The following is a 22,132-nucleotide window of genomic DNA, read 5'->3' as shown; positions in this document are numbered from 1 at the left end:
CCAAATTATGAATGCTAATGGAATTGCTGCACAATGAGCCATATAAACGTTGAAAATTATTCATAAGGACAACAGCGGCGGCAGTTACAGGACATCGACAAGGATTTGTTTTGCACGTTTATTTTTCGGTCAACGAGCACGTGCCCATTCCAGACACACACACACACACACACATAAAAATAATAAAAACAACAACATCCCCAGAAAAAAAACACAACAATGCGTTACAAAATCAATGCCAAGAAAAACAGTAACTATAGCATCGCTGCTTCCACCTCCTCCTCCTCCACTTCCTCATCTTCCATGCGAAGACTCAAAAGTAATACCGCCAATCTAATACTCGCTTGCGGATGCTGTCTTGTCCTAATCATTACCACGTTGGCCATTGTCTACGAAACGAAAAGACTTATTGAAATATATTCTTTAATAAATCCACGCCTCATTTGGCCCTTGAAAAATATTCTTTAATAAATCCACGCCTCAGTTGGCTCTTGAAAAATATTCTTTAATAAATACTTTAATAAATCCACGCCTCAGTTGGCCCTTGAAAAATATTCTTTAATAAATCCACGCCTCAGTTGGCCCTTGAAAAATATTCTTTAATAAATCTTTAATAAATCCACGCCTCAGTTGGCCCTTGAAAAATATTCTTTAATAAATCCACGCCTCAGTTGGCCCTTGAAAAATATTCTTTAATAAATCCACGCCTCAGTTGGCCCTTGAAAAATATTCTTTAATAAATCCACGCCTCAGTTGGCCCTTGAAAAATATTCTTTAATAAATCCACGCCTCAGTTGGCCCTTGAAAAATATTCTTTAATAAATCCACGCCTCAGTTGGCCCTTGAAAAATATTCTTTAATAAATCCACGCCTCAGTTGGCCCTTGAAAAATATTCTTTAATAAATCCACGCCTCAGTTGGCCCTTGAAAAATATTCTTTAATAAATCCACGCCTCAGTTGGCCCTTGAAAAATATTCTTTAATAAATCCACGCCTCAGTTGGCCCTTGAAAAATATTCTTTAATAAATCCACGCCTCAGTTGGCCCTTGAAAAATATTCTTTAATAAATCCACGCCTCAGTTGGCCCTTGAAAAATATTCTTTAATAAATCCACGCCTCAGTTGGCCCTTGAAATATATTCTTTAATAAATCCACGCCTCAGTTGGCCCTTGAAATATATTCTTTAATAAATCCACGCCTCAGTTGGCCCTTGAAAAATATTCTTTAATAAATCCACGCCTCAGTTGGCCCTTGAAAAATATTCTTTAATAAATCCACGCCTCAGTTGGCCCTTGAAAAATATTCTTTAATAAATCCACGCCTCAGTTGGCCCTTGAAAAATATTCTTTAATAAATCCACGCCTCAGTTGGCCCTTGAAAAATATTCTTTAATAAATCCACGCCTCAGTTGGCCCTTGAAAAATATTCTTTAATAAATCCACGCCTCAGTTGGCCCTTGAAAAATATTCTTTAATAAATCCACGCCTCAGTTGGCCCTTGAAAAATATTCTTTAATAAATCCACGCCTCAGTTGGCCCTTGAAAAATATTCTTTAATAAATCCACGCCTCAGTTGGCCCTTGAAAAATATTCTTTAATAAATCCACGCCTCAGTTGGCCCTTGAAAAATATTCTTTAATAAATCCACGCCTCAGTTGGCCCTTGAAAAATATTCTTTAATAAATCCACGCCTCAGTTGGCCCTTGAAAAATATTCTTTAATAAATCCACGCCTCAGTTGGCCCTTGAAAAATATTCTTTAATAAATCCACGCCTCAGTTGGCCCTTGAAAAATATTCTTTAATAAATCCACGCCTCAGTTGGCCCTTGAAAAATATTCTTTAATAAATCCACGCCTCAGTTGGCCCTTGAAAATATTCTTTAATAAATCCACGCCTCAGTTGGCCCTTGAAAAATATTCTTTAATAAATCCACGCCTCAGTTGGCCCTTGAAAAATATTCTTTAATAAATCCACGCCTCAGTTGGCCCTTGAAAAATATTCTTTAATAAATCCACGCCTCAGTTGGCCCTTGAAAAATATTCTTTAATAAATCCACGCCTCAGTTGGCCCTTGAAAAATATTCTTTAATAAATCCACGCCTCAGTTGGCCCTTGAAAAATATTCTTTAATAAATCCACGCCTCAGTTGGCCCTTGAAAAATATTCTTTAATAAATCCACGCCTCAGTTGGCCCTTGAAAAATATTCTTTAATAAATCCACGCCTCAGTTGGCCCTTGAAAAATATTCTTTAATAAATCCACGCCTCAGTTGGCCCTTGAAAAATATTCTTTAATAAATCCACGCCTCAGTTGGCCCTTGAAAAATATTCTTTAATAAATCCACGCCTCAGTTGGCCCTTGAAAAATATTCTTTAATAAATCCACGCCTCAGTTGGCCCTTGAAAATTATTCTTTTATAAATCCACGCCTCAGTTGGCCCTTGAAAATATTCTTTAATAAATCCACGCCTCAGTTGGCCCTTGAAAAATATTCTTTAATAAATCCACGCCTCAGTTGGCCCTCAGTTGGCCCTTGAAATATATTCTTTAATAAATCCACGCCTCAGTTGGCCCTTGAAATATATTCTTTAATAAATCCACGCCTCAGTTGGCCCTTGAAAAATATTCTTTAATAAATCCACGCCTCAGTTGGCCCTTGAAATATATTCTTACCATCTTTTATTCCTTGTTAACGCTATTAAGTTTTTATTTTCTTTCTTTTTTGTTCTTATTATCCTTTCTTATTTATAACAGATTCACCTTTTGACTTGGAACGTTGCGGTCCGGCCGTGGATTTGGCATTGGATGTCATTAATAAGGAGTTTCTGAGACCTCATAACATTACGTTGCGAAAGGTTCAAGCAAGGTAGGTATTCGAAGGAGGGGAGAATTGGGAAAGGGGAAGATACAACACGAGTGGCATTAAAGGATATTCGAATGAATTGTAAAAATTGTTTATAATTTTATTGTAAACGGAAGTAGGGATTTTTGGTTTGCAAAATTGGATATTTAAATGTTTGGCAGTAAAGGAAGGCAATTGCATTTGTAGTCCTTAAATATTAATCCTTATTTTTAATTGAATTAAATTCATTAGAAATTAGTTAAGTCTGTTTGGCCAATTGAAAAACCGCAAGGTTAAAACCGGTAATATTCTATTTTTAAATGTTTGTTTAACCGGCAGGGCAATAACTTTTTTATTATTATTCAACATTAAATTATTGAAATTTTATTAGTGTCGTATAAAATTTATATTTATTGTCTTCAGTACGAAACATAGTGAATTTCTATAAGAAGAGGACCAATTCTATGAGAATACCTATTGGTCTACTATAAGAAGACTTTGAGAACTTAGTGAACTTTTATAAAAATATCTACCATGACGGAAACGGCGAGGCTTCTTATCTCCGCCACAGTATTGTCTATAAAAGGGTTTTGACAAACTGTCATTTTTCTGATATTTGAATATTTAAATTAACGGTCATTACAAAAGTGTTTATTTTGGTTACCCTGGAAGTTATAAACCAGGATCCATTGTCGTTTGTATGTAAATAGAGATTATAAAGTATTTACGGTTATATATACCCCTAGGACTAAGTTATATAATTTGTGAAGCAAATTGTAAAATTATGGAATATGGAGTGGATTTTTTGGCAAAAAATCCATTTCAGGTAGAGCCAATAAAACGTTATATATTTGAAATGTGTGGAATTTGAGCTTTACACTTGTAAAATTTTATAACATTGTGGGTCAGGGTTTACAAATACCATGAGGTCAAATTCCAAAATTAATTTTTTTTGTGAATGTAATTTACATTTGAAAAATGAGGAACAATTAAACTGAAGGGAGGAAGAATTATCAGTAATTTGAAGATAAAAATAAAAAAATCGCATATAAAATTCATAATTATAATTTTTTTCCAAAAAAATTGAGTTTCAGAACAGAGGATATATAAATGATTAAAGCACCAATCGACGCCTTGGTATGTGGTCCGTCAAGAATTTTGTGACTGTTCATAAAATTAAAAGTTATTGTGATAATATAAAACCAGTAAGGAAAGTTTAAAAGTCGGACGGGGCCGACTATATGATACCCGTCAACACTATGGGTACATGCAAAACATGTTAATATCTACAATATCCAGTAGATATAGAAATTTCGCATACATCAGTCAGAACCTAATCTAGTACGCTGGGCAAAATTTTGCCTCAATCGGACCAATATTGGGAGTTTGGTGCACAATTTACTTTAAATCGGACGATACTATATATGGGAGCTATATCTAAATCTGACCCGATTTCAACAAAACTTCGCATTCATTAATCATGACCTAATTTAGTACGCTGTGCAAAATTTTGTCTCAATCGGATAAATATTGACAGTATGTTGCTCCATTTACATAAAATCGGACGAAACTATATATGGCAGCTATATCTAAATCTGAACCGATTCCAACAAAATTTCGCATTCATCAGTCGCTGTGCAAAATTATGCTTCAATCGTACCAATATTGGAAGTTTGGTGCACTATTTACATTAAATCGGACGATACTATATATGGGAGCTATATCTAAATCTGACCCGATTTCAACAAAACTTCTCATTCATTAATCATAACTTCATTAAGTAGGCTGTGCAAAATTTTGTCTAAATCGGATAAATGTTGACAGTATGTTGTTCCATTTACATAAAATCGGACGAAACTATATATAGCATATTTAGATATAAATCTGAACCGATTCCAACAAAATTTCTCATACATCAGTCGGGACCTAATTCAGTAATCTGTGCAAAATGTTGCTTTAGTCTGACCACTATTGGGAGTTTGGTGCACTATTTACATTAAATCGGACGAAGTATACATCGGAGCTCTATCTATATCTGAACCGATTTCAACAAACCTTGGCATATAACTATCTAGACCTAATTCAATACTCTGCGCAATATTTTGTCTCGATCGGACCAAAATTGGGAGTTTGATGCATCAATAAGTTAAAATGGAACGAAAATATATATGGGAGCTATATCTAAATCTGAACCGATTTTCTCCAATATGTGACCTGTGCCAAATTTCATCCAAATCGGATCATAAATACGACCTGTACTTTGTTAACAAAAATACATGGACGGACGGACGGACAGACGGACATGCATAAATCGACTCAGAAAGTGATTCTATGTATATTCTCAAAAGGAACTATGGGTCGTTGTGCATATGTTTGTATGCACAACGACACAATACCCTGTACCACAGTGTGGTGAAGGGTATAAAAAGGGGGTTATAAGGGGATTACCCCTAAAAGGGGGCGGTTTGTTACCATATACGACTACAAAAAACCAAATTACAAAGAAAAAACCCCAATATACCGAAAATTGGGGGTACCCTTATATGGGGGCTACCCGAAAAAATGGACCTATATTTATTATTTATAGTGGAGAGATTTGCTACCTAATAAGAACTCGACGTACTAAATTACAGTCAATTCGGTCGAAAAATACGATCAGAACCCCCAAAATACCAAAAATTTGGGAGTACCGTTATATGGGGACTACCAGAAAAACTGGACCTATATTTATAATTTTTAGTGAAGTAATTTAGTACACAATAACAATCCAATGTACAAAATTACAGAGAATTCAGTTATAAAACGAGCCCAAGAACCCAAAATACCGAAAACTGGGGGTACCCTTATATGGGGGCTACCCGAAAAAAATGGACCTATATTTATAATTTTTAGTAGGGAGTACCCTCATATGGGAGCTATGCCTAAACGTGGACCGATTTTCTCCAATTTCAATAAGGTTCGTCCTTGGGCCAATTAAGTGACATGTACCAAATTTCATCCAGATCGGATCATAAATGCGACCTGTACTTTGTTAACAAAAATACATGGACGGACAGACGGACATGCATAAATCGACTCTGAAAGTGATTCTATGCATATTCTCAAAAGGAACCATGGGTCTATCTCGATTATTTTTGCCTGTTACAAACATATGCACAAATACATAATACAGGGTGAATGGTATAAATAGCCGTTAAAAATTGCCTTTAAACATTTAATAAAACAAGTACAAAAGTGTCACTTGGTTTCGCGGACAGATATATACCCCCAGCCTATGGTTTGCGGAGGTCTTCGTAAATAGACACAGATTTTATTATTAGCTTTATATAAGAAATATTTTATCAGAGAGGTTTCGGATTTAATGTTGATAAAATTTTATAAAATATTAACCATTTGTGGGGGACTTAATCTAGACTTCGTAAAGATAATGGCTTGTGCAAAGTTTGGTTCATATCGGACATTCCATTCGCCTAATATTGGATTTACAAATATTGACCATTTGTGGGAGAGGTACTAGAAGGAGTTGACCAATGAGCCCCATCTTCATACTTAATATATTCTTGATAAAGAAAATAGATTGTGAAAAGTTTACTTTATATCAGACATTCCATTCGCCTGATATTGGATTTACAAATATTTAAGAAGTGGACCAATGGTTCCCATCTTCGGACTTGATTTAGGCTTGGTAAAGATTTGTGGTCCCATCTTCGTACTTAATATATTATTGGTAAAGAGACGCACGCTGGGTTGAGCGGTAGGCAAAGTGGCGATTAATTCAAAAAATGAACTTTAACTTTAATAACCGTTTTTGGTACCGAATGAAAGAAGATAAAATTCTACATCACTAATTGCCGAAATAAAAGTTCTTAGTTGTTTACATTATTTGTAGTGTGTCTTCAAAGTTCAGTAATTATTATTATTTTTGCGCGCATTGGTTAAACGTGAAAATTTGCATATTTCCAGTAATAATTTTTTTAATAAAGACTTCTAAAAGTGAAAATTTTATTATGGAGCCGTCTACTTCAGGTGCTTGAAAAATATTTGTTTGTTTAGATAAATGTTTTGGAAATATAAAAAATAATAAGGAAAATTCTCCAAAATTGAGGTATTTTTGATGTTTGTATTGGATTTCAACTGAATTATCAGTGAAACTTAGTAAAACTGCTTATATTTTCTTAAAATATGAAGTTTAACCTTATAAATTCCAGAAAAACTTTTTGCCGCTTTGGTGCATTTTTTGACTTATTAAATAATTTGTAAAATAACCCAGCTAAATGAAGAATCTCAGGAAGCCAGAAATAAGGACTTCAAAACACTTTGGGAACACTTTTCCAGTAAATTCAGTCGAGAAAATACAATAGAAGACGTCTTTAATAGATTTCTTTTAAGTTCAGATCCATTTATTTCGAGCAAGAGGAAGAGTTGTAAAAAGAAAATACAGCAAATGCCTCAGACTGCTTTGGACTTACTTATCCTTACCCAAAAGGAAAATGATAATGGTGACGAAGATGAAGATTATTTTAACGAATTGTATGATGACTAACAAGTAAATGATTATTATTAAGTAAATTAATTTTATAATTGTTGTGAAGTAAATGATGATTATGAAATTAATAATAATGTTAAAATTAATGAAATGAAGTAAATAAAAAACCGTACAATTATAGTTTTTTAGTTATTTTTTCCTGTAATGGTTGTTTGTTTTATTTTTATACTATGGTTTTTGTTTATGAATATTGATCAATAAGATATAATAGTATTTTCTAATGTAACTTTTTTTTAATATGTGGAATTATGGAATTTGAAGAAAAAAATCTGATTTTACATTAAAATTTTGGGTATAAAAATATAGATTAAATATTTATTATTTTTTATTTTTTAAGAATAATTCTTTTTCCTAAAAGCACTTTAAGTATGCTCTAATTTTTAATTGCATTTCCTAATTTATCATTTTTCTTTGATTAGTTATAGCGAAAATTGTTATATAAGACCACTTTTTCCAAAATACAAAAAAGGCCATAAAATATTGAAACAATTTTTTTTAATTTTTTTGTTTTTCTAATTATGCTTTTTTATGTATTTATTAATATCTATCAATAAAAATAACAATATTTTAAAATTACGACTTTCTTGAATTAATCGCCATTTTGCCTACCGCTCAACCCACTGTGAGACGTCGCATTTTTAAAGGACCAGTAAAAGGAATCTGCAATCGAATCTGCAAGCAACCGATACTAAATTTTTCATTTGGTCAGATATAGAAGCTATATCTAAATCTGAACCGATTTCAGATTTAACACACATCACTCTATATCTAATTAATTACGCTGTGCCAAATTTCGAGCAAATCGAATGATATATAGGGACTTTGGTGGACCGTTTACATTAAATCGGACGAACATATATATGGGAGCTATATCTAAATCTGTACCGATTTTCAGGAAACTTAGAACACATCATTCTAGACCTAATTCATTACGCTGTGCCAAATTTCGTGCAAATCGAAAGATATATAGGGACTTTGCTGCACCTTTTACATTAAATCGGACGAAAATATATATGGGAGCTATATCTAAATCTGAATCGATTTTCCCCAATTTCAATAGAGTTCGTCCTTGGAACAAATAAGTGACCTATGCGAAATTTCATCCAAATCGGATCATAAATGTTAGGATAGCCTAACGTGTGCCAAATTTTATTGAAATTGGTTCAGATTTAGATATAGCTCCCATATATATTTTCGTCCGATTTGTAGCAATTGGTGCACCAAAGAATCAAATTTAGCCCGATTGGCGTGCAATTTTGGACAACGTACTGAAGTTCGGACATGTCGTGATAAATACTCAATACTCGGTCTTCCTTTGCTTGCCAATGATTACTTCGACTTAATGAATTTGTGTGTTTTTGTCTGTTTTGCCAGTTGTGTCGAAGAATTACGACGACAAGAAGAACAAATAACACCCAGCAATTGTCTAACAAATGGATATCACCTCTCCCACATTTCCCCCTTTTCTTTTTTTTTGCAGCTATCCCTCCTGTAGCGGTGCCAAAGCTCCCGGTTTGGCAGCTGATATGCATTTTAAAAACGATGTGATTGCTTTTATCGGTCCTGCCTGTGCCTTTGCCCTGGAGCCGGTGGCACGTTTGGCTGCCTATTGGAATTCACCCATCATCACTGGTATGGGTGATCAGGTAAGATGTACGCCAGTTCATCTGGCCTTTTGTTATAAGGAATTGCAATTGCTTCTTCATTGTTTCGAGAAGTGCTTACGTTTTAATTAACTGCTGCGGGAGTTAATTAGGATTTTTCGTTTTCCTTTTGTTTTGCATGACAAATATCTATTAGATGTTGTATTCACGCGATGTTTGGTGTTTGTGCGGGATAGGATATGGGGGAGGATAAATCAAATGTTTTGTGTAATTGTTTAATTCTTTTTGAAGATGTTATTTATTCTTTATTCGTTTTTCCTAATACTTTATTATGTTTCTCTTTAAAAAAATGCAGCCTCCATCCGAAGGTGAATTAACGGTGACATCCGGTATATTGGGTCGTATCCACAAATGGAAAAATGAAAGTACGGTAAGTAATAATGAAAAATAGTAGGAATTTCTAAAATGGTAATAAGATAATCTCTTATTAAGAGGAAATAAATTGGATTTCTTGGTGGTGGCGCTGTTAATACTCGACCATCGGGAGGCGGGCCAATAACTTAAAAAAAACAGTAAGGAAAGAAGTAAAGTCGGACGGGGCCGACTATATGATACCCTTCACCACTTTGGGTATATTAAACAGGACTATTAACATTAAATTGAATGAAATAAAATATGCGATATTTACGTAAATGTGAATCTACCTAGATCTATCCATAAAGTATGTAAATCGACTTCAAACAAATATAAATAGGTCATCCGTTGGGCTATGTCTGGACTTCTAGAAAACGCAACTGCGTAATTCTATGCTCAATTTTGTAAGTTGTGCAAAAATTGATATCAAACTGACTAACAATTTACTTGAAATCGGGCGAAAATATATATGGAAGCTCTATCCAAATATTAAGCGATTTCAAACAAACTTGTCACAGGTTAGGTTATACTAATTTCAGAACGTTTCGTTCCTACCAGCCTATTGGTTCCTTGGTGCGTCAATTACTTAAAATAAATCTATATTAAAAGGGAGCTATATCTAAATCTGGACCGATTTTCACGAAACAAGGCAGACATCACTCTAGGCTCAATTCAGTACGTTATGCCAAATTTCGTGCAAATCGAAAGATATATAGCGACTTTGGTGTACCATTTACATGAAATCGGACGAAACTATATATGGGAGCTATATAGAAATCTGGACCGATTTTCTCGAAACTTGGCAGACATCACTCTAGGCTCAATTCAGTACGTTATGCCAAATTTCGTGCAAATCGAAGGATATATAGGGACTTTGGTGCACCATTTATATGAAATCGGACGAAACTATATATGGACCGATTTTCACGAAACTTGGCAGACATCATTCTAGGCTCAATTCAGTACGTTGTGCCAAATTTCGTGCAAATCGAAAGATATATAGGGACTTTGGTGCACAATTTATATGAAATCGGACGAAACTATATATGGGAGCTATATCTAAATCTGGACCGATTTTCACGAATCTTGGCAGACATCATTCTAGGCTCAATTCAGTACGTTGTGCCAAATTTCGTGCAAATCGAAAGATATATAGGGACTTTGGTGCACAATTTATATGAAATCGGACGAAACTATATATGGGAGCTATATCTAAATCTGGACCGATTTTCACGAATCTTGGCAGACATCATTCTAGGCTCAATTCAGTACGTTGTGCCAAATTTCGTGCGAATCGAAAGATATATAGGGACTTTGGTGCACCATTTATATGAAATCGGACGAAACTATATATGGGAGCTATATCTCAATCAGGACCGATTTTCACGAAACTTGGCAGACATCATTCTAGGCTCAATTCAGTACGTTGTGCCAAATTTCGTGCGAATCGAAAGATATATAGGGACTTTGGGGCACCATTTACATGAAATCGGACGAAACTATATATGGGAGCTATATCTAAATCTGGACCGATTTTCTCGAAACTTGGCAGACATCATTCTAGACCTAAGTGATTAGGCTGTACCAAATTTTCTGCAAATCGAAAGATATATAGGGACCGCTTACATTAAATCGGTAAAATATATATGTGGGAGCTATATCTAAATCTGAACCGACTTTTCCCAATTTCAATAGGGTTCGTCCTTGGGCCGAATAAGTGACCTATGCCAAATTTCATTAAATTCGGATCATAAATGCGACTTGTACTTTGTTTACAATTTAACATGCACAGACAGACAGACAGACGGACGGACGGACATGCATAAATCGACTTCGAAAGTGATTCTATGCATATTTTCAAAAGGAACCATGTGTCTATCTCGTTTCCTTTTGCCTGTTACAAACATATGCACAGAGACATAATACCCTGTACAACAGTGTGGTGAAGGGTATAAAAACAAAACAAAAAAATTGGATTTCAGTAGAGGTTTAAAGGAGCTTAAAATTAAAGCCAGATCGGTCTTCTAAAATATAGCCAAATAGAGAATTCGTATGCATGTATATTTACAGTATTTTACAGCTTATGCAAGATGTATGGTAGTATTCCTCTATAAAAAACCCTTTGGTCTTCTTCTCAAAAATTCCCATTTATATTCATTTGAAATCGGCTTTCTGTTCATCGTGGGCTGAAGAAGTACAATCATAGACAGATGAAAACCTTAGCTTCATGCCTCGCCTATATGTTTATTGAAGAGGGAGGAAGAGTATAAATGATCTATAGATAGGCTTCGTCTCCGTCTGTGAAGATCTTCTTCTTTCAATAGAAGAGCAATAAGTGTTTTTCTCCCCATAGAAGATTTATAAATCTTATTTTTCCATAGAACCATGGATCCGCTTTGGTAAATGGAATAATAATGTTCTATTATTTATCTGTACGAGTTATGGATTTTCTTCTGTCTATGGAAGAGATATATTAAATATTCTGGCTGAAGAAGAGCTTTTACTCGCATACGAGGGTCGCTATATATTTCTGACCTTGACAACAACTTTCTATGTGGGTTTCACGAAAAGAGTGCCCTAATGAAATTAAATCTTTGTGTGTCGATGAAGGACCTTTTTTATCATTGTAAAAAAAAAATAGTATGATGCACTCTATCAGGTCCGATTCTCGCTTAAAAGGGGAGATCGTTGAAAACTGCCGTTGAACATTGATAATGGAAGATCTTCATGTACCAAACCGTGAGATAAGGACATCCTTGGATAAATTTTTCCATCAACAAACATTGAATATAGCTTGAACTCCTGACTGCATAAATTGGTTGTTTGTCAATCGTCAAAAAAGAAAAGAAAGTCAAAAGTCGGACGGTGCCGACTATATGATACCCTTCACCACTTTGGGTTCCGTTGCATACATATATATTTTTTTTGTTATCACTCAATATTCAATTAAATACCCTCTGCCAAATTTCGTCTAAATCGAACAAACGTAGGCCCTTCGGTGTACCATTCACATAAAATCGAACGAAAATATATATAAGACCTATATCCAAATCTGAACCGATTTCAATAAACCTTATCACACATAATTTTTTCCTCAATTGCATTCGCTATGCAAAATTTTGTTCAATCGGACAAATTTGCGGTATCATTCACAAAAAATCGGACGAAACTATATATAGGAGCTATATCTAAATCTGAACCGATTTTAACAAAACTTCGCAGACATCGGTTTGGACCTAATTCAGTTCTCTGAGCGAAATTTCGTCTCAATCGGACAAATATTGAGAGTTTGTTGTATCATTCACAAAAAATCGGACGAAACTATATATAAGAGCTATACTTAATCTGAACCGATTTTAACAAATCGAAATCGGTTTGGACGTAATTCAGTTCTCTGTGCAAAATTTTGTCCCAATTGGGCAAATATTGGGAGTTTGGTGCATCATTCACATAAAATCGGACGAAACTATATATGGGAGCTATATCTAAATCTGAACCGATTCCAACAAAACTTCACAGACATTAATCTGGACCTAATTCAGTACTCTGTGCAAAATTTTGTCTCAATCGGACAAATATTGGCAGTTTGGTGCACCATTCACATAAAATCGGACGAAACTATATATGGGACCTATATCGAAATCTGAACCGATTTTCGCAAAACTTTACACACTTCATTCTAGACCTAATTCATTACCCTATGTAAAATTTCGTGCAAATCGAAAGATATATAGGGACTTTGGTACACCACTTACCTTAAATCGGACGAAAATATATATAGGAGCTTTATCTAAATCTGAACCGATTTTCAGGAAACTTAACACACATCATTCTATACCTAATTCATTACGCTGTGCCAAATTTCGAGCAAGTCGAAAGATATATAGAGCCTTTGGTGCACCATTTACCATAAATCGGACGAAAATATATATGGGAGTTATATCTAAATCTGAACAGATTTTTCCCAATAGCGTTCTTCCTTGGGCCAAATTAAGTGACCTGTGCCAAATTTCATCCAAATCGGATCATATATGCGATCTGTATTTTGTTAACAAAAATACATGGACGGACAGACGGACGGACGAACAGAGGGACGGACACGCATAAATCGACTCAGAAAGTGATTCTATGCATATTCTCAAAAGGAACCATGGGTCTATCTCGATTATTTTTGCCTGTTACAAACATATGCACAAAGACATAATACCCTGTACCACAGTGTGAAGGGTATAAAAAACTCTTGTCTATTGGCGCGAATAAAATAAAACAAATACCACCCAACAAATCCAACGAAAGTTGTCTGTGAAAAAGGCCAAGCAAATGTACACCACTATTTGTTTACCTGCAGTCTTCGAAAAAAAATCGACAATATGAGCTGTCAAAGCTTGGATTTGATGAATTATTCGCCCATTAAAGCCCATTTTTAGAGGTGTTTTAATAGTAGGCCCACTTCTTTACATAGAGGACTCACTTCTCTATACTCAACATAATCATGTTTATGAAAGAACATCAAATTCTAGTTTGTACAGAACATGGGTCTTGTTCTGTATGTATAATAACCATGGACCTACTTTTATGTATTGAAGAGCTATAGATTTTGTTAGAAAATCTATAACTTTTTATACCCTTCACTACACTGTGGTACAGGGCAAAAGGAATCAATATAGACCACATTCGGGCGAACCACCGCACGCGTACACTCTCGCGAGAGTAAGTATCACTATTCTCTCACATACATTCAAACAAACCAATTGAAAAACCATTGACACAAACACAAAGACAAGTGGGTGGGAACAGAATTTTTTACGCTCTGCCCGTGCCTGATATAGACCCATGGTTCATTTTGAGAATATGCATAGAATGACTTTCTGAGTCAATGTATGCATGTCCGTCCGTCTTTTGATGTTAAATTGTAAAGAAAGTACAGATCGCATTTATAATCCGATTTGGATGAAATTTGGTACAGCTCATTTATTTGGACAAAGGATGAACTCTATTGAAATTGGGAAAAATTGGATCAGATTTAGATATAGCTCCCATATATATTTTCGTCCGATTTAATGTAAATGATGTACCAAGGTCCCTAGATTTCTTTCGATTATAAAGTCTAGAATGATGTGTGCTAAGTTTCATGAAAATCGGTTCAGATTTAAATGTAGCTCCCATATATATTTTCTTCCGATTTAAATTGCAAATTAAAGACCCAAGTTTGTCCGATGCACTGAACTTAGCTTGTATAATTTCTTAAGTAAATAAACAAATATTAACATCTAATAACACACACACAAGTGTTTATGTGTGTATGTAATATAAAATTACGTTTTAAATGAAAAAATATTTGCTCACTGTGACCAATGAAGTAGTTTACAGTAAAATAAAAACACACATACATACATGCCCCTACAACATCTTATGCATGTGTGTGTTGTTAAAAATCAGTAGTCAATGTCAATGTCAGGATAAACACAAATAGCAACAACAACAGCAACAGAAGCAGGACAGCACAAAAAGTAAACATATCCCAGTGACACGCATTAAGTAGATACATGTATGAGGATTTTGAGAGAGAGTGTGTGACCCATATAAAAATCTATGAGCTGTACATGGAACACACAAAGACAGGGTACACGACATAATGTGCCAGACATATAGACCGGTCAATTTGTCAGGATGTGGCTATGGCTTAAAGTGCTATACAATTTACAGGAGATGATTGTAGAAAGGGCCTATTTCGAAAGTGAAATATTTAGTTTACTGTACAGAAAACGAAGTTATTTGGGTCAAATCATTAGATGAACAAATCTGTCAAACACTCTCCTCCAGGGTCACATTTTAAAAGCAAAGCATAAATACATAATTTACTTAGCCCTCTTATTGGCCAAATTTTACAATTATAGGCCAAATTAAAAATGATGGTCCCATATCCCTGCCGACTTAAACTTTGGCCTGATAGACTTTCCATTAACCCGCCCCTACCGCCTCCCATAATCATTCAATGTTATTAATCCATCTTCTAGAGATAAGTGGATATGTGAATTTATATGCAAGTGTATGTCTATGTGTGTGTGTATGTTCGAGGATGAACTTATGTTTGCTTTACAATGTGTATGTGTGTCTGCATGCGTGTGTCGATTTTAAAATAATGCCAAAGAAAAACATTTTAATTGAATTGGTCGGTAAAGTCGTGGCAGAGGAAAATCCGAAAACGAATAAGAGAGAGGGAGGGAGAGAGAGCAAGTAGAGTCAGACAGTGCAAATAATAGCGTTGTTGTGGTTTTTTGATATATCGAAATTGGTTTTAAGATAATCGAAGAATTGAAAATAAAACTGCGAATGCCTTTAATATGCATTTTTTAAATCAGTATTGAACAATAGAATACATATATAGATCTTCTATATAAAAAATAAGCATTTCTATAGTACGAAGCATTATTATCGCTTTTCTCAATACTTTTTATAGAAAGAACGTCTCTGAATAAGATTCATGCCTCCTCTATAAACAGAGGAAATTATTTATCTTTTATTTTTGCAAACATTAGAAGACACATGGCAGAGAAGCCTCCTTGGGTGTTATATAGAAACCTATGGATCTTCTACAGGAAGCCTAAACGCAGATGAACACCCTTGTACTGTCCATAGATGTAAAGACACCCATGACTTTTCTATAAGCAGAATAATGCTTTTGGATCTTACAGGCATACTTTAACCCATGGCTATTCGCTAGGGAAAAGAAGCTATAGGCAGAAGATATTCCATGAAGAAAACCCATGCCTCGTCTGCAGGCAGCAGACATTAGATTTATTGTTATTTTATAGGGACGGCAGAAGGACTATAGCTCTTCTGTGGACAGTAGAAGAAACAATCTATAATAATAAGAGAGTAAGGTGATTGACTAAATTAACGATTCATCAACGACCAGAAGAAAGGGATGAAGCTAGAATCTTGAAATTTGGAGTGAGGGTCACTCTTGGTCAAAAAAGATGTGTAATAAGGCTGGATTTTTGGAAATTCGTACTAGAACGGCACGAAAAGTACTAAATGTGGTACCATTAGTGTTTGGCGAACCTGCTGAAGCTAGAATCTTGAAATTTGGCGTGAGGGTCCTTCTTGGTCCAAAAGTGTCCGATAAGGCTGGGTTTTTGGAAATTCGTACTAGAACAGCACGAAAAGTACTAAATGTGGTACCATTAGTATTTGGCGAACCGGTGCAGCTTAGAGTTGGGCAATCTAGTTCATCTAACGGATCTATCTTTCTCGTTCATTTTTTTAAAAAGGAACTATTTCGTTAATGTAGTAATTTGTTTTTTCCATATATAGTTCCTTTGCTCATATAGTTCCTTTGACCCATATAGTTCCGACTCACATAGTCCCTTTGAATCTCTCTCTTTCATCGTTCTTTTTTTTCGTTTACATAGCTCCGTGTTGATTTTTTTAATAAATGCAAAAATTTTAAATTTTGCAAAAAACGATCGAATGAAGAATATGGGAATAAAGGAACGGGATCAGAAAAAAAAGAACGAGAAAAAATAGAAAAGAAAAATGAACGAGATCAAAAAGGAACGAGATCAGAAAAAGGAACTATATTAATCACAGAGCTGGGACTAGTTCCGATCGTTCCTTTATCTGAATAGTTCCAATGAACTAGTTCGCGAAATTTGGATTGAGGGTCATTGATTGAGTGTAGGATAGATGTACCAAAGGTTTTTTGAAAATTCGAACTAAAGGTATCCGAAAAGTACTAACATGTACTAATTTTTATGCATTTTCGTAGCATGTGAACGGATAGAGCTAAAAACTTGAAATTTGGAATGCGAACCAAGGTTGAGGAGTAGTTTTGGAAGTGTATAGTCATGTACACGAAAAGTACTATATGTTACTATATTTGGTACAATTTGAATTTGGAAAAATGTATGGAGCTGAAATCCTGAAATTTTAAATTAATGCCATGTACAGACGAGCGTTGTTCGCTCTCTCATTCGTCGTTCGACCCTTAATTATGAAGTAATTACTTAGTTCCCCATACAAATTTTTCTGAGCGAACACCGATTTTTGTACGTAGTTCAATTCGAATCACTCTCCAAACAACAAAGAAATTCGTCCCATCCCTAACAATTGAGAGCATTTATCGAAAATAAATTAATTTTGACAGCTGGAAAATATTTATAAGATTTTCAAACTTTTTCAGTAAAATTGAAAATGATGAATGAAAAGTAACAAATTGTCTAGTTTTTATATGTGCAGCAGGATGTAAATTTTGTTATCTTAGTAATGCAATATGAATTTTTTTCCCTTTGGTTCTAATTAGCGTGCAAAACAAGAAACAAATGTGGGGAAACCCAAACAAAAATTCTCCAATTTTTTATTTACATCAGCTGTGCCCAAAATAGGTCCCATGGGCTGTCGGTGTGTGTCAAAACTCTCACTAATACAATTATAAACCAGTAAGGAAAGTAGTAAAGTCGGACGGGGCCGACTATATGATACCCTTCACCACTATGGGTATATTAAGCAGGACTATAACATAAAATTGGATGAAAAAAATGTGATATTTATCTAAATGTGAATCTACCTAGATCTATCCATAAAGTATGTCAATCGACTTCAAACAAATATAAATAGGTCATCCGTTGGGCTATGTCTGCACTTCTAGAAAACGCAACTACGTAATTCTATGCTCAATTTTTTAAGGTGTGCAAAATTTGATGTCAATCTGACTAACATGAGGAGTTTGATGCCCAATTTACTAGAAATCGGGCGAAAATATATATGGAAGCTCTATCCAAATATTGAGCGATTTCAAACAAACTTGTCACTGGTTAGGTTATACAACTTTCAGAACGTTTTATTCCAATTGGTTCCTTAGTACGTCAATTACTTAAAATCAATCTATAATAAAAGGGAGCTATATCTAAATCTGGACCGATTTTCACGAAACTTGGCAGACATCATTCTAGGCTCAATTAAGTACGTTATGCCAAATTTCGTGCAAATCGAAGGATATATAGGGACTTTGGTGCACCATTTTCATGAAGTCGGACGAAACTATATATGGGAGCTATATCTAAATCAGGACCTATTTTCACGAAACTTGGCAGACATCATTCTAGACTCAATTCAGTACGTTATGCCAAAATTCGTGCAAATCGGAAGATATTTAGCGACTTTGGTGGACCATTTACATCAAATCGGACGAAACTATATATGGGAGCTATATCTAAATCTGGACCGATTTTCTCCAAACTTGGCAGACATCCCTCTAGGCTTAATTCAGTACGTTATGCCAAATTTCGTGCAAATCAGAAGATATATAGGGACTTTGGGCAATATTTACATGAAATCGGACGAAACTATATATGGGAGCTATATCTAAATCTGGACCGATTTTCACGAAACTTGGCAGACATCATTCTAGACCTAAATGATTAGGCTGTACCAAATTTCGTGCAAATCGAAAGATATATAGGGACTTTGGGGCACCATTTACATGAAATCGGACGAAACTATATATGGGAGCTATATCTAAATCTGGACCGATTTTCTCCAAACTTGGCATACATCACTCTAGGCCTAAATGATTAGGCTGTACCAAATTTCGTGCAAATCGAAAGATATATAGGGACCGTTTACATTAAATCGGTTAAATATATATATGGGAGCTATATCTAAATCTGAACCGATTTTTCCCAATTTCAATAGGGTTCGTCCTTGGGCCGAATAAGTGACCTATGCCAAATTTCATCCAATTCGGATCATAAATGCGACCTGTACTTTGTTTACAATTTAACATGGACAGACGGACGGACATGCATAAATCGACTCAGAAAGTGATTCTATGCATATTCTCAAAAGGAACCATGTGTCTATCTCGTTTCCTTTTGCCTGTTACAAACATATGCACAAAGACATAATACCCTGTACCACAGTGTGGTGAAGGGTATAAAGAAGGAGTTGAAAGGAGGGCTGTCCACACTAATACATTCATGTTTTGTGATTGTGATTGTTTCGAAATACACACATTTCAAAGTTTTCTAGTAAACTGTGAGAAATATTGTTTTATTTTTTTCTGTTTTCTTTTTTCGTTTTGTTTTTTTAAGTGTAAAGTAACTCATTTATTGTTGATGTTGAAATTTCTTGCATACCAAGTAAGCGTGGATTCTTTTATCCAATAAACCTTCAAATTCATTAACATGAATGCAATTATTAGAATTGCTCTTTAACATTTAGAATATTAATAATAACTAGAATAAATATAAATATTTGAGAAGAAATTAAAATAAGAATTCAAAAATATTGACAAAATGCATTTAATTCAATATAATGGACCGAGTAATCGTTAATAGACCAAAATTAATTTGGATACCATTACTGACAAAGGAATTAAAATGCCGAAAATTCAATATTGTGAGTACAAGGATGATATTATTAAGTTATAATTAATTTTCTCTTTCGATAATTTCATCAATATTTAATTCATACGGACAACATTTAATACGAAGTAAATTTTCAAGGTGGTTCTCGGAAAGAGAGTTTCTATATTTACTTTTTATAATTTTTAGGTATGAAAATGAGGACTCGCATAAATAAGTGGAACCAAACATTGAAAATAATTTCATTATGTATCTTTTTATTGTTGAATATTTCTCGATATCTACATTTCGCCAAAAATCGACGCCAACACTAAGTGGTAACGTAGGATCCAACCTCAAGTTAATTAGTTCTTCCCGAATTTCTTCATTTTGGTCCAATATATCAGTGGAAAAGGGATTGTTGTAGAGATCAATAATATTCTGTATTTTGGAAAAATCAGTAAACCGGTCATCGCATTCTTTTATTAAATTATTGATTAAGTCGGCATATTTAGCTAACTTGTCCCCCATATGACTTATAAATACAGTTTGGGTCCTTTCAAAACTGCTTAAGTCATTACTTTGTAACTGTTCCAAAAGTAACTTCAGTTTTCTTTTGAAGTTTTTGATCAACAGTACTAAATCAAATACCAGTTTGTTTTTCCCTTGTAGCTGTAAATTTAACTGATTTACGAGTTCTGTAATATCGGTCAAAATGGCTAAGTCCAATAAAAACAAAGGATCCTTCATACACGTTAGCTCGTAGGTGACTTCTGCGTTAATAGACTCCAAAAATGCTACAACTTCATTGCGCAAATAGAAAAACCTTTCAAGGCAACTTCCTTTACTTAGCCATCTGACTTCCGTATACATTTTTAAGTCAGCGTATTCAGAATCGATTTCCTTTAAAAATTCCTTAAATTTGCGATGATTTAGGGCATTGTGCCCACCGCGTATTTTGTTTATAATTTTTACTGCGACTTCCATTGTCCGCAACATGTTTAAATTTTTGCAAATAAAGCTTGTTGGTGAATAATGCAGTGAAAACTCATAAAATCAAATTCATTTCTTCGTAAATGTCCAACAAGTCCATCTTGTTTTCCTGTCATTACATGCGCCCCATCAGAACAAATAGAAACAAACTTAGATTTCTCAGCAAATTCAAACACTTCCTCATAAACAGCATTATAAACATCAATTCCTTGTACATGGCCATGTAGGGATACTAATCTCAGTATTTCTTCGTGGCACAGAAGGTCTTGGTCTACGGTTCTAACGCATATCAAGAGTTGGGAAATGTCGCCAATATCGGTTGTCTCATCTATACAAACAGAAAAATATTTGCACTTCAAAATTCTATTTTTAATATTTGTATAGATGAAGTCACTGATAGATTCTGTCCTACGACTGACGGTATTTTGCGACAACGGAATGTCTTTTAATAAATGAGAACATTCCTGAGTTTTTTCTCCAAATATATGCAAAACTTCCAGACAGAGTTCTTTGAAAAACATGCCGTCAACAAATGGGCGGCATTGTTTTGCCAATGCCGCAGCCACAGCATAGGAAGCTTTTATTTGGAGTAATTTGATATTGGAGCTTTCAATATATCTCTCCTCCTCATAATCTTTCATAAAAATGTTTTAGTAGGTGTAAAACTAGCGAATTCTTTTCGTTGTTAGACAAATTATTGTAATATCCGTGACAAGACACAAAATGCCTCTTAAGATAATACAATTTTGATCGCGATATAGTGCGCTGACAAACCAAACATTCCATTTTTCCAAAATAATTTTCGGCAAAAAAAATTCAAATTCCATATCCCCATTCATTTCGTTCAGTGTACGCACAAAAATTCATCATTCACATCGACAACAGAACCTTCCTCATTGGCTTTTCAAAGCAGAATGAACGTAAAATTTGAAATAAAATAAATTTTGTTTCTCTTTTATAATTGTATTAGTGAGAGTTTTGACACACACCGACAGCCCATGGCACCTATTTTGGGCACAGCTGATTTAGATCCATATGAGATTCAAGCAAATATGTTACAATTTTGGTGTAAAACATGAAACAAAAAGTTTGAAATAAAAAACTCTGATGACATGAATTAAGAATAGTGTTCTATGAACGGGTTAATTCATGTACATAATTCAGAGAGCGAACTACGTTGTTCGAATGTCCGTCAGAACATGGCATAACATTACCGTCGGAGTTGAGGATTGAGATATGTATGTAGTTTTGTAAATTTTTACTTCTGTGTACGAAAAGTACTAAATCGTATTAATTTTGGAATAATTTTGGATTTGGGTGAACCGATACAAATTTAGAAATGAGATTACTACTGCATTGTCGAATTTGAGGAATGTTGGTAGTTTGGG

General features: G+C 34.5%; 1 pseudogene; it reads left to right on the top strand.

The window, feature by feature from the left end:
* Positions 1-219: 219 nt before the first annotated feature.
* Positions 220-22,132, top strand: part of LOC133326508 (atrial natriuretic peptide receptor 1-like) — a 35,250-nt pseudogene continuing 13,337 nt past the window's right edge.

This window comes from Musca vetustissima, unplaced genomic scaffold, assembly GCF_032173495.1.
Source record: "Musca vetustissima isolate MV318-11 ecotype Yass unplaced genomic scaffold, APGP_CSIRO_Mvet_v1 utg37208, whole genome shotgun sequence".
Classification (NCBI taxonomy): Eukaryota; Metazoa; Arthropoda; class Insecta; order Diptera; family Muscidae; genus Musca; species Musca vetustissima.
Note: the sequence above shows the minus strand (reverse complement) of the source record. Positions and strands in the feature narration are given on the sequence as shown.